Source organism: Rhinolophus sinicus, chromosome 5 (genome assembly GCF_057876585.1).
Source record: "Rhinolophus sinicus isolate RSI-liver-muscle chromosome 5, RSI-T2T, whole genome shotgun sequence".
NCBI classification, from domain to species: Eukaryota; Metazoa; Chordata; class Mammalia; order Chiroptera; family Rhinolophidae; genus Rhinolophus; species Rhinolophus sinicus.
In genome coordinates, this window is record NC_142505.1 from 89,695,344 (window position 1) to 89,707,836 (window position 12,493).

At 54.2% G+C, this 12,493-nt stretch overlaps 1 protein-coding gene across 3 annotated transcripts in view; it reads right to left on the reverse strand.

Annotated features, from left to right (window-relative positions):
* The window catches only part of PDGFRB (platelet derived growth factor receptor beta), a 36,180-nt gene extending 24,039 nt beyond the window's left edge, over positions 1-12,141 (reverse strand). Inside the window, exons 1-2 of one of the 3 annotated variants that reach the window (XM_019734376.3) lie at positions 11,689-12,141; positions 9,120-9,285 (exon numbers count right to left, since the gene is read on the reverse strand). The gene's annotated coding sequence lies outside the window, so the exon portion shown is untranslated. The remainder of the gene's footprint in view (positions 1-9,119; positions 9,286-11,688) is intronic. The other 2 variants (XM_019734377.3, XM_019734375.3) reach the window with 2 other exon arrangements.
* Positions 12,142-12,493: the final 352 nt, after the last annotated feature.

The window sequence follows — 12,493 nt, forward strand, 5'->3', positions numbered from 1 at the left end:
AAAAGATGGGTTTGAGGTTGATCTAGAGGAGAACGCCCGGTCCTAGAGATCAGATGCTGGGGGGCTGATCTGGGGGGCAGTATCATCAATGAGCCCCACCCCTATTTCTGGCTTGGTGTGTGTATGCTGGGGACAATGCCGTTTTCTGAGATGAAAATGAGGTAGAGGAACAGGATTAAGAGCTGCCACTGAGCTTGTTTAGGCTGTGGAGGCACCTGAGGGGGTAGAGGGGCACTCAGTCTGGAGGCAGGGAACAGGCTGGGCAGAAACAGCAGCGAGATGGGGGTGGGAGGAAGCCCTGCTGCGAAGGGAGTGGGGTGCTGGGCCAGGCGATCTTGGTCTTAGTCTCGATCTCAGTCTTGGTCTTGAGCCAGGGATGCTCTGAATAAACAAGATGCCAGAGGGAGGAGGAGGCCTGGCCATGGGGTCTCGGGGTTAGTCTTGGAATGTCAGAGCTCCACGTCCCTCAGGGATCATCTACCTGATCTAACCCCCTTCCTCTGCCCCTTGTACAGATGAGGAAGCTGAGCCTTAGAGAAGGACAGGGACAGGTCCCAGTATTTTGGCTTAGGCAAGCTGCGCTCCCGTGGCCAGTGGGGAGCTGAAGCTCACCTGACTGGGCAGCCCTCGCCTCCAGCCCTGCCTCAGATGGCGTCTGGTGGCTCAAGGCCCCAGGGTTCAGATGACAGCTGCTGCCCCCTCCCTCCCCTCAGGACACCCCACCCCCTGCCCTGCTGTACATAGACCTTTACATCAAAGTTACTTTCCTTGCACTGTCCCAGCCAGGCAGGAATTGGAGACTGAGTCTCAGAGGAGTGACTTGTTAATTTGCTGGCAGAAATGGGACACAGACTCAGGTCTCCTGACTGGCAGGCTAGTCTTGTCTCCTCCACACTAGGGGTACTTCACAGATCCCGGGACACACTTCAGGAGACAGATCCCTGCCTGGGAGTAAGGGGACATGGGTTCTAGTCTCTGCTCTGTCACCCACCGCTAGTGCATTCCGGCGCCTCTCTGAGCCTCAGTTTCCCCATCTGTACATGGGGTGGGCAGAGCTGTCCCAGAACCACTTCCAGGGCTAACATGCTGTGGCTCTCAGGACTGTTCTGGAAGGCAGCTGTGTGGAGTTGGAATGCTGGAGTGGGGGTGGGGTGCTGGGGAGGGGCCCTAGCCAGGATGTCATGAGTCAGCTGGGAGAAGGCAGCGGGCTCCAGGCCTAGCAGTGTGTGGGGGCAAGAGGCATCTGGAGCCAGCAGCTGGGAGAGGACGCCAGTGATGGCGGCAGAGGCTGGACGTCGTAGGGAGTGTGGCCTCTGTGGCCTTATCCCAAGTGGGCTGAGATGTAGATATGATCTTGCAGCATGGGAGCCAGGTAGGAGAGCAGGGTCCATTGAGCAGGGGACAATTACAGATGGGAAGTAGAAACCTGGGAAGAGGCTGGGGATGTGGGGCTCCCACCTGTCCCCCTCAGTCCTATACCCCACATCTATCTGTTGGGGACGGCTCCCAACATTCTACCCCGACACAGTGAATCTCCCCACAAATCTCAGGATCACATTGAGGCCAGAGAGGGAGCGCAACTTGGCCCAAAGCACACAGTGAGGCAGCTTGATCTCCCAGGCCTGACTCTCTGCCATGTGCTTCTAGATCCACAGGCCCTTCATCTTTTCCAGGCATCTGCAGGTCCCCCAAACGAAGTAGCAAAGGATGACTCTGTGGGGGCCTGGCACGGGCTCTGACTGTTCTGGAAATCCAAGCGACTAGGACAGTGCTAGTTCCACGGACCATCATTCTGATCCCCCGACCCCTGCCCCTCCAGCACAAGCTTGGTTCCTCTGGCTGCCCCACTCACCACCTCCTCCTGTCTCCTCACCTCTCGTCTGTCCCCTCCCACCTGTTCTCACACCCCAACCTTTCTGAGGTACCTATCCGGCCATGCCCTTCCCTGGCACCTCCATGGCTCACTCTCATTCCTGGGTTCAGTAGTCCCCCTTAGTCATCGTCTTGCTTTCCATGGTTTGTTACCCACAGTCCGAAAATATTAACTGGAAAATCCCAAAAATAAACAATTCCTAAGTTTTAAATTATGCGCCGTTCTGAGTAGTGTGATGAAATTTTGCACAGTCCCCCTGCATCCCACCCCGTCCCTTTACCTGTCCATTAGTCACTTAGTAGATGTCTCAGTTATCAGATCAGTTAGCAGAGAGAAAGAACTTCTATTACAGCACATTGTTATAGTTCTAGTTTACGTTTACTGCTCGTTGCTCATCTCTTACTGTGCCTGACACATTAGACTTTATCGTAGGTATGTACGTGTAGGAAAAGACAGAGTGTGTAGGGTTCAGTATGATCCGCAGTTTCAGGCGTCCACTTGAACGCTTGGAGCTCGTCCCCCTCAGATAACGGCGGGCTACCGTAGAGGTGGGCCCCTTAGCCCAGCCTTTACGAACCTTCCTGCTCTGGCCCTGCAGACAGCTCATCATGACTGCGGGAGGAAGGTCGCTGCCCTCCCAGTTCCCCAGGGCCCAGCTGAGGCCCCTACATTCGTCACTCACTCTGTGCTCCTCTCCCCAGGAGGCCTCCCCAGGGACACAATGGAAAGACATGACCTATTTTTTGGAAGTTCAAAATAAAATGAAACATCTGTCTGGATTGGAGCCAGGTTGATAAAAACGGACTGATCCCCCCAGCGTGAGCCCCCTCTCTTGCCGCACACCCCCTCACCCGCCAGAGTGTGATTGCTTGGGGGTAGGGGAGACTTACAAGCCCAGCTACTTGGAACAGTTCGTGGGAAAGCACTCAGTGTGTGCCTCACGGCCGCTGGGGGCCCAGAGGAGGGGGCCTGGGTCCCCACAGAGGCTGGGAACCAGCCTGAGAAGACGGCAGTGAGGGAGGGAGGCCAGCTGCATGCCCCTGTTCAGCCGCCGGCGGAGCAAGCACTTCCTGCCTCCTTAGGCGCCTCGCTGGCCTCCCTGCTCGTCCCCACCATCACCCTCCAGGCCATATGGCCTGGCTTTGCCCAGGCCCAGTGGATCCCTAGGCCAGAGTCCTCTGGGTCCCATCTGGGCCCTCCACAGCCCTTTCAAAAAAGAACAAGGACTTAGAAGGCATTAAAACTAACCACACGAATAATAATAGCTGCCTGTGATTGAATTTATATCACCCACAGCCTGGGCTAAGCCCTTTATGTGAATGATCTCAGCAATTCGTGAAGGCAGTGTTGCTTCTCCGTTTTACAGATGAGGAAAGTGGGGCACAGAGAGGTTAAATCATTTGCCCAAGGTTATGGAGTTTCCCAGTGATAGAGCCAGTGCTCAATCCTGGGCAGACTGACCCCAGAGCACACAGGCTTAACGCCCAGGTGACAGCCTCTGTAAGGCAGGAGGCAAAGATGATAAGCTGGTGCCTGGCACACATTACAAGCTCAATACACTAGTCTCCAGCCTTGTTCTTTCACCCTGTTTCCTGACTTCTCCTTTCAGGTGATGCTCTCTTTCCTTTTAGTTGGGTGACCCTGAAGCTGTCAGAACTAGGGGGGAGCCAGTCACACCATCTTTCACAGAGTCCTACGATCTTAGGGAAATGCTCTTTATTCACATCTCCCCCACCCTCTCTGCAAACAAAGGGGTTGTCCAGCCTACAACTGTACACCTCCCATGACAGACATTTCACTACATCACCTGCAGCCCATTCCATTCTTGGCCAGCTCAGGATCCTCAGAGATTAGGCTATTTGAAAATTTTTATTACATTGAGTGTCATCTGTTTCATTTTATGCTCTACTCATTGGCCCTGCTTCTTTCTACCAACTGCACTCCCCTTCATCCCCAACCCAGGACATCTTTCTTCTCATTCATTATACTAATGGCCCACAATCAGACAAATAAAAGCCCCTACTAATTTGGAACTAGGCACTCTGCAAACTAAGGGGTTTTGTTTTATTTTTCACAACAGTCCTGTGAGGTAGGCACAATCATTATTCCCATTTCACAGAGGAAGAAACTGAGTCTCAGAGAGGCTTGGTGACTTACCCAAGGTCACACAGCCAATAAGCAATGGAGTTGGGATGCGAACTCTGGCCTGTCTCACTCCAAAGGTGTATTCTTAACCACCATGCTAGACTGTTTGTCTCCTGCCCAGAAGCAGGTCTGTTCACAGAGAAAAACTCCCACGTGGATTCACCCTAATGGGGTCCATACAGAATCCAGGCTCTCCGGGATGGAAGGATCCTCAGAGGTCAGAGTCTTCTCCCTCTCCTCACTGTGGTGCAGACTGACCAAGGGGCCTGTCCCAGGTCACCCAGGAATTTGAAAATCAAGTTAGGAATCTAACTCAGAAGCTTTCTGTAACTTCACTGCAGAGGCTGAGGATTAGCACATAGGTTGAGGAGAGGAGTCTGACAGGGGCAGTGCCCAAGCAGAGGCTCTGGCCTACCTTGAGGCCTGTCCCAAGGGCCTCTGAGATGGAGTATCCAGAGAGTCGGGCTAAGTGTGTGGCCAGCTCTGCCACAGGCCTGCTGTGCTCAGGGGCCAGGCCTTCCCCCAGCTGGGGCCCCAACAACCCCTTCCACTGTTCACAGAGGGCCTGGGCCTCTGCAGCTACAGAGTTCCAGGCCTCCACCATCCCTCTACTGCCCTGCCTCACACCCCACCCCCCAGAGCCTCATCTCCGGCGATGCCATGGCAACGGAGAGCGCCAGGCCCTGGCAGCCAAAGGAGCCCCTGAGAGGGGTCCCAGGCTGAGGCTGGGGAGGGGGGGTGCAGCAGGCGCAGACAAGCAAACCTTCTGTTCCCCGGGCTGCTGCCAGCCCCACATCAGCCCTGGGCCGGGGTGGGGGCTGCAAATAGAATGGATTCTCAGAGCCAAGTGGGCAGGGGCAGGCAGGCCTAGGGCCGTTGGTACTGACCCACCAGCACACCGCCTCCCCCCACCAGCCCAGAGCCTGCAAACCGGGCCGGGGTAGCTAGCTATTAATTGGTGCCAATTATGGAGCATTGAGATTCCCCTCAGAGCCCTCCTGGGCAGCAGAGCTGGAGGAGAGAAAGCTCCCGTGTTTCATTTCCCTCTTGCTTTCTCAGCATCTGCTCCTGCACCTCACTCTTTAGTTATTCACCCCCAATTCTCCCATTTATTGTTACTCAGACTCTCTGTGCCTTGGTTTTCCCATCTGTAAGTCGGGGCTCATCAAGGCCTTCACGTGAGTTAATACAAGTAAAATGCTTAGAGTAGGGCCTGGCACACAGCCCTCTGCAAAGTCAGTGGTCACGTTATTAGTTTTCATTCACTCACGGGAGAGTAACTCATTCACTCGCTTACTCACTTGGCCCTGAGTGTACAGCCAAGACCCTGCTAGGCTAGGCTTGTCAGCAAAGAGATGCACATGATAAATGAAATGACAGGAAAGGCCTTGCCCAAAGGTGATTGGTGTTATTAGCAGGCTCAGCTGGGGTGGGGGCAGGGTGTCCTAGCATATTCAGGGATTTTAGAGGCCCACCCAGCCAGAAACCAAGTCCAATGACCCCCAGTCCACCGTCTGGCAACAAGCTCTTTCCTGTACCTTTGTCCTAGGCCCTTAATTTGATTTCCCACAAATGAGAAAACATGCCTAACAATTTTGGGGGATGTCTCTAAGTTCCTAATAAGGGATTAGGCTTAGAATAGGTGCCCAATAGATGCTTACACAGCATGAGAGCTCAAATGGCTGTGTAGGGTCAGCTCTTCTGGTCCTCAGGCTTGGGACCTCTGCTGCCCCCTAATTACTCAGAAGTCACTAAGTTGGGGAACTGGGATGTGTAGGTGATGGTCACCCTTTTCTTCCAGGGAGGTTATGGGACAGGCTAGTGAGAGAGCAGAACAGACAAATGGAACCCTGACGGCCTCAGGCACACTAAAAGGATGTAATGGGCTCATCAATTAAAAGTATGTTTAGAAAAACTCTGGGCTGTCAGTAATAATTCTTCTTCTCCCAAACTCTCTTTTTCAAAGCTGCCAACTTGTGTGCGGCTCCAGAATGGGTGCCTTCCTTTCCTAATGATGGCGGTGCCACCTGAGGAGAGCCGTGCTCGTCTCACTAAGAGTGCATGGGATCCCGGCCAGGTCAGGGGCAGCTTGAAGCCACTTAATCCAGGTCCAACTATCCATCCTACTCCCTCATAACTGTGTAACCTCTGAGTTTAACTTCCCTGAGTCCCAATTTCCTGGAAAATGGCATAAGAGATCCCCTTTCCCATTGTTGTGAAGGTTAGAGATGATGATAAAATGCACGTGATACATAATAGGGGCTCAGTAAAGAGTAACTATTATGATTCTGTGATTAGTCCAGTGGGGAGGGGGTGGCCTTGAGCTAGGCCTTCAGGTTTAGTTGGGTTCTTTGGCAGATGATGCCAGGGAAAGGTATTCCATAGGGGCTCTGTGTGAGCAGTTAGAGAAGTGGGAGATATCAAAGCATCTGGCAGAAAGGGCAGAGAGAGAACTGTTAGGCTAGAAATTGGGACTCTTCAGCAAAGAGGTAGGTGCTGGGCAGGGAAGGAGGGCAACGGTCATTTGGGGAAAGATTGGGCTTGCTGAATAAGGATTTGGGCTTGCCTGGGAGGTACCAGGAAGCCAATTTTGGGGGATTTGCTTGGGAGGGTGGGGGTTAGCTGCTGGCTGGACAGCAATAATGGCACAACTACAAGCAGTATGGGGTGGGGGGGGCCTCCACTAAGGAGAGTGACAGGAGTAAATTGGCATTGTGTGGGAGGCCGTGGATTAGAATGAGTACAGTGGAGGCAGTGAGACCAGTTTCAGGGATAAAATAATCTCAAACCCAGCCTGAACTTCCTGGTAGGGCCCGCTATATAATTTGTGGGGCCAAGTGTGAAATGAAAATGCAGGGCCACTTGTTAAAAAAAATTATTAAGGATTTTAAGCATGGGGTCCTCTGTGACTGCACAGGTTGGATGCTCATGAAATCACCCCTGCTCCCTGGACTAAAGGGGAGAACATCCATCCATCCACCAATCTATTTATCCATCTCTCTGTGCCTGGCAGGGGCTCTCAGGGGCTAATGGCAGAGTTGGATGGAGCCTCTGGGGTCACTGAGCTGTCCCCACACCTCACCCCCACTTCACATAAAAGGAAATTATGGCCAGAATGGAGAAGCAAGGTGACCAATGGCTCCGTGGTCCACAAAACTACCCAGGAGGGTTCCCACCCCTTGTCAGGATGGCATCTCTCCTCTTCAGCCCAAACTCTGCCCTGTGACCTCACCTCAGGGAGAGCTGAGCCCTGGAAGACAAAGGTAGGTGGTGAAGAGCCAGCACATGCAGTGGCATAGAGGAAAGGTCAGGCCTACAGTGGGGTCCTGGGCTCAGTGCTATCACTAGTGATCTGTACCCCCTGAGCTACATCCTCTCCCTCTCTGGGCCTCAGTTTCCCATCCATACATTAAGGAAGTTGAACTGGGTGGCCCCAAAAGTCCTTTCATCTCTGACCTTCAGGAACTGTCTGACCCCTGGCTCTGTTGCCCCCACCTCTCAAGGGAAAACACTTTCCATCATAGGGCGGAGAAGCTGGTACCTCTGGCAGATGAAAGGTTTCGGGCACCTGAGACATCAAATAGCCCTGATCCGAAGTGAGGAGAAGAGAGGGTATTAATGCAGCTAAAGCAATATACTTTGATTTTCAACCTCCTGCACTAGTCTGGGGGTGGAGTGCCCGGAAAGCATCTGGGAAAGGGGTGTCCTGGGGCAAGGGCCTTTTGCCTGAGTGCTCTGGGCCAGCACTCTTGGGAGGGGTTTGAAGTAGGCTTCTACACTGGCAGCAACAAGTGTGTGAATTCTGTCTCCCCTCCTACCAGAGGTTGGTCTCTGCATCCATTCCCTCCCCTCTGGACCCCATCTTTCATCCGTCTACCATGGCGACAGCCTAGCTTTCTCTTGAAGTAAGAGTATATGAGGCATTAAGAGTAAATAGCAGCATTGGAAGGGACCTAAAGAGCCACAGCATCCACACACACCCCCTAACAGCATAGCTCCCAACCCTTCTTCCTCAGTATCACAGGAAAACGGGCATATGGGCTCTGGGAACATGCCCTCGGTGCTCCCTGAGAAACTGGGAGCATTAACAGGCTGCTGTAATTGTCAGAGTTCCTCCTCGTTATTGCAGGCAACGGGTTTCCATTAGTAGTCATCGATCTTGACTGCTTTCTGTAGTGTGTAGAAAAAGCGTAAGAAAAAAAAATCCTTTCACTGTGAAGTTAAATATGCATGATCCCTGAGTACACAAAAGGGCTTGTGCGGCTGCCAATCTGGGCTGGTATGGCCTGGAATCCTGGAATTGTTTTAGGGCTGGAAGGAGCTCAGAGATCATTTCGTTCAACCTCCTTGGTTTACTGATGGGAAAACTGAGGCCCAGAGAGGGACTAACTCGCCCACAGGCACACAGGATGGGCTCCAGGGTCTGATGATCGCCTCTGGAATGCTGAGGGGACCCCATAGCTGAGGCACATTCTCAGAGCTTATGCTGGATCCCCAGGGGAGGCTCGGGCCCCACCCAGCCTCTCCTCAGGGCGCTGGAGTCAGAAACACCCAGGTGCAAGTTCTGGCTCCACCACTTCCTAGCTGTGGGACTTTGGGCAACTGACTTAACCTCTCTGGACATTTCCTCAGCTTTAAAACAGAGAGTTTATATCTACTGCTGGAGGTTATTGCGATGATGAAAATAGTTCAGCAAATATTTAAGCACTTACTGAGTGCCAGGCCTGTTCTAAGTGCTGAGGAATACAGGAATGCAGCAGTGAACTTCGCAGTAATGGACGTAAAGCACAGTGGAAGTGTTCAGAAAGGGCTGGTCCCTGTTATATCATCCTGCACACACTGCTTTCCAGCTGAGGCGCTACCAGCTCTGACCCTGGGGAGGCATGATGGGGCGGGAGTGGGGGGGGTGGCTGTGAAAAACAGTGGAGGGAGATCTCTCTCCATTCCAAGGGTCCACTACCCACAGGGTTCTGAACCGTGTGCAAAAAATGGGGTAGGCAGGAGGTGCATTTCAGGGATGTTTGGGGACCTTCTCAATCCTCCCTTCCTCCTCACCACACTCAACAGGCTGAGCAAAATCCCCTCCTTCAGCCCACTGTACCTGGAGGATGGAAGTGAGGCTTTAGAATACACACGTTTGCCAGGCCCCTTCCATGGGCATAGTCCTTTATGGGTTGCAGACCAATTTCACAGCCAAGTTGTCCTGTGCAGGAGGCAGGAGGCAGGAGAGCAGCGGCCCTCTCTTAGCCAATGGTATCAGGTCCTGTCTGTGAAATGCAGGGACTGTGCTAAGCGTCTTACCTACCCTGTTATCTCATGGGACCCACGTAGCGTCCTGCCGCTCACAGCTGGGGGCTGATGCCCAGAGGAGCAGAGCAGTAGCCCAGGGTCACACAGTCAGACAGAAGTCAAATCGGGGGTTAACGCGTGGCCAACTGACACTCAGACCTGGTGTTGTTTACCCACGGTACCCACTGCCTTCCAGATGCGGAGGCAGCCCAGAAAGAACAAGTGAGGGGCTAAGGCTGGCCACACAGTGGATTTGAATTAAGCCAGGGCAAGCGCCAGCTCTCCTGACTCTGAATCCACGGTACTTTCCGCTGCCCCACATCTGTGGGCAATTACAAGTCTCAACTCTTCTTCCCACAGAGGAGGGAGGGCTGCCTGAGCATGGGTGAGGGGAGAATGCTGACCAGATGGGCTTCTTCCCCACTCCAGACAGAGCCAGGGTCGGGCAGACCCAGGAGCAGGTCCGGGCTGCTGCTGAACCCTCTGCTTTGGACCGTGCTGGAGGCAGAGCAGGCTATGTGGGAGAATGGAGTCACGCTCCCCTATGACCAGGCAGACCGGGCGCCTAAATACCACCTCTACTAACTGTGTGACCCTGGGAAAGTCACTTAGCTTCTCTGAGCCTCTGAGCTTTTGTCTGCAAAGCAGGGGGAATCATGCTGATTCCAAAGAGCTGCTGTGGGGATTCCAAGGCATGTGAGGTCCCAGGTTCTGCACCTGGCACAGGGTCAGCACTCAGTGACAATGACCAACATGGTCCTCCTGTCCGCGAGTGTCGTGGACTCGGGGACCTCCAGATTGGAGGCAGGGAAGGATTCTTAACTTCAAAAGATCGCGCTAGAGGCCTCTGTGCACTTAGGGATCACAGAGGCAGGCAGGGACACGCTTGACATAAAAAAAAAAAAATGCCTTCAGGAAGAACCACACAATGTTCTGGAAGGGCCTCTGAGGGACGACAGAAGGCCTGGGTTCTCGTCTCACACTTGGGAACAGAAAGTCTTCAGTGGGTCCCTCCTCCCTTCCCCAGCGCATTTTCTCAGCCCCATTGCCCACCTGGGGAAATTGGGGACAGAACACAAGATGGGGAAGCGAGAGGCCTGACCATTCTCTGATTTGCAAACAGAACACAACTAGGAAGAAAGGGCCAAGCAACAAGCCTCCAGCACGAAGGGCATGGCGAGCACTTGGGGAACCTGGGAGGCTGCTTGGAGGAGGTGAAATAGGGAGGGAAAGTGGAAGTGGTGAGGAAGAGCACAGTCCACAGACAAGATTATGCAAATTCCTTCTGGGAATCCTGGGATCTGACTGGAAGGAATAGGACCACAGCACCAAGTGTGGAGTGAGGGGGCAAGGAGATCACTACCTCCCCGTGCTTTGCCACTTCCTTCCTGTGTGGTACAGTTTTGTGGCTGCTATGAGCCTCAGTTTCCCCACCCCTAAGGCAGGCGTAAAATCAGTCCCTGCCTCTGGAATTGCTGGTGAGTGGTATGTGAAACCACACTTACAAAGCTCTCCGCACCGTCCTGGCATGCAGTAAGTGTCAATCAGTGGCAGCGCGGTTAGGAGTTGGGCTTTCTACATGGGAGAGTCACAGAAAGAATCATGGTCCAATTCATGTTTTAGGATAGAGTGGAGAAAGGGCAGTGTCCAGAAGGAAGGAGACAGCCAGGAGGCCTGAGCAGCTGCCTGGGACCGGGAGAAAGGGCCCAGCAGCCGACCCCCCCTTCTTCACAGAGGGGCCCCCAGATCTGATGGCCAGCCGGGTCCAAGACCCCCAGCCCTAGTTGCATGAACATGGCCTGCCAAGTGCCAGCCCCCTCGCCTTTGCACTTTCCCAGCCGCTGGGGGTTTGGAAGGACATCTTAGGAATCTGGAAAATTTGCAAATCCATTTAAATCCCCAGAGGTTGCCTGGCGGCCACTGGCCTAGAGCCAGACAGATTCTTAGGGACAAGGCTTAGGTCCAGGGACAGGGGTTATGGCTCTGAGGTTCCCGGTCCCCTGCTAGATCCCCTTCTGGTGTGCCCTGCTTGCCATCTCCCAATTTCCTTCTCATGCCCCTCCCTACTCTCCCCATCCCCCACAGGCACTGCTGTGCTTTGGAGGCCCCCACTCAGCACCCAGAAACCTCTGGGGTTTGTTTGATCAGGGCAGGGGGCAGCAGGGTTGAGGAGGCTGGGGCCACCCTCCCCAGACGCAGACTGAGCAGGAGAGAGGAAAAATCTAGTCCCTCCAGCGCTGATGTCCCCCGCCCATAGCCTCCAGCCTCCTCCCATCTGGTTTTGTTAAAAATATTTTCCATTTTTGACCTATCCAAGAAGGCACAGGCTGGAGTTGGGGACAGTACAAGGAGTTGGGGTTCCCCACTCTACAAGCACTTACCTTGCTGCTGATACTTTTTGATGTGCACAAGGTCCCGGGCTCTGGGCTGTCACCCCCTCCAGGAAGTCCTCCTCACTGCCTCTCCAGTTATCAGAGAGTCTTTGCTGGCCCGAAATGGGGGCAACAGCTGGGTGGGAGAGCAGAAAGGACCGTGGTAGGTTCCCGGAGCCTTGGGAGAGGGGAGGAAGTGGGGGGCTGCAGGGGTGAGGAGTGGCCTCACGCCCAAGGCATCCTTCAGGAGGAGCAGGGTTGCCAGGAGGGGCCGCCCTGGGTCTGGCTGTCTGTGTCGCTCCGCACAGGCTGCTGCCCTGCAGCGCTGGTCAGAGGGGCCCCAGCTCTTTCCTTCTCGTCCTCCTCCTCTCCCACTCCAAGTTGCTCAGAGAGTGATCCTGGGTCCCAGACGGGGCGGGCAGGGACTGCGGGCTGCTGGCAGCCCCCAACGCTCACACCACTGCCGGCTTCCCTGCCCCCCCCTACTTTGGGGGAAAGGCTGCAGGGCAGCCTCTGATTGGCCCAGCTGAGAGAAGGGGGGCGGTGGGGCGGGGAGGGTGGACGCGTGCGTCTGTTTTCAATTTCAGTTTTTTTCCCTCTCTCTTTCTTTCCCCCCAAGTTTCTTGTTTTTCTTCCTCTTTTCCCTCGGCTTGCTCCCTCCCGTCGCCTGCTCTCTCAGGATGTGAGGGGATGTTTAGAAATTCCACAGCCCACGCCAGACGCTGAGTCACTTTTATTAAAGAGTGCCCCAGCCCCACTCTCCTGATGCCCATCTCAGGTAGCAGCCTCCACTTACCTTGGCACCTGGGAGCAG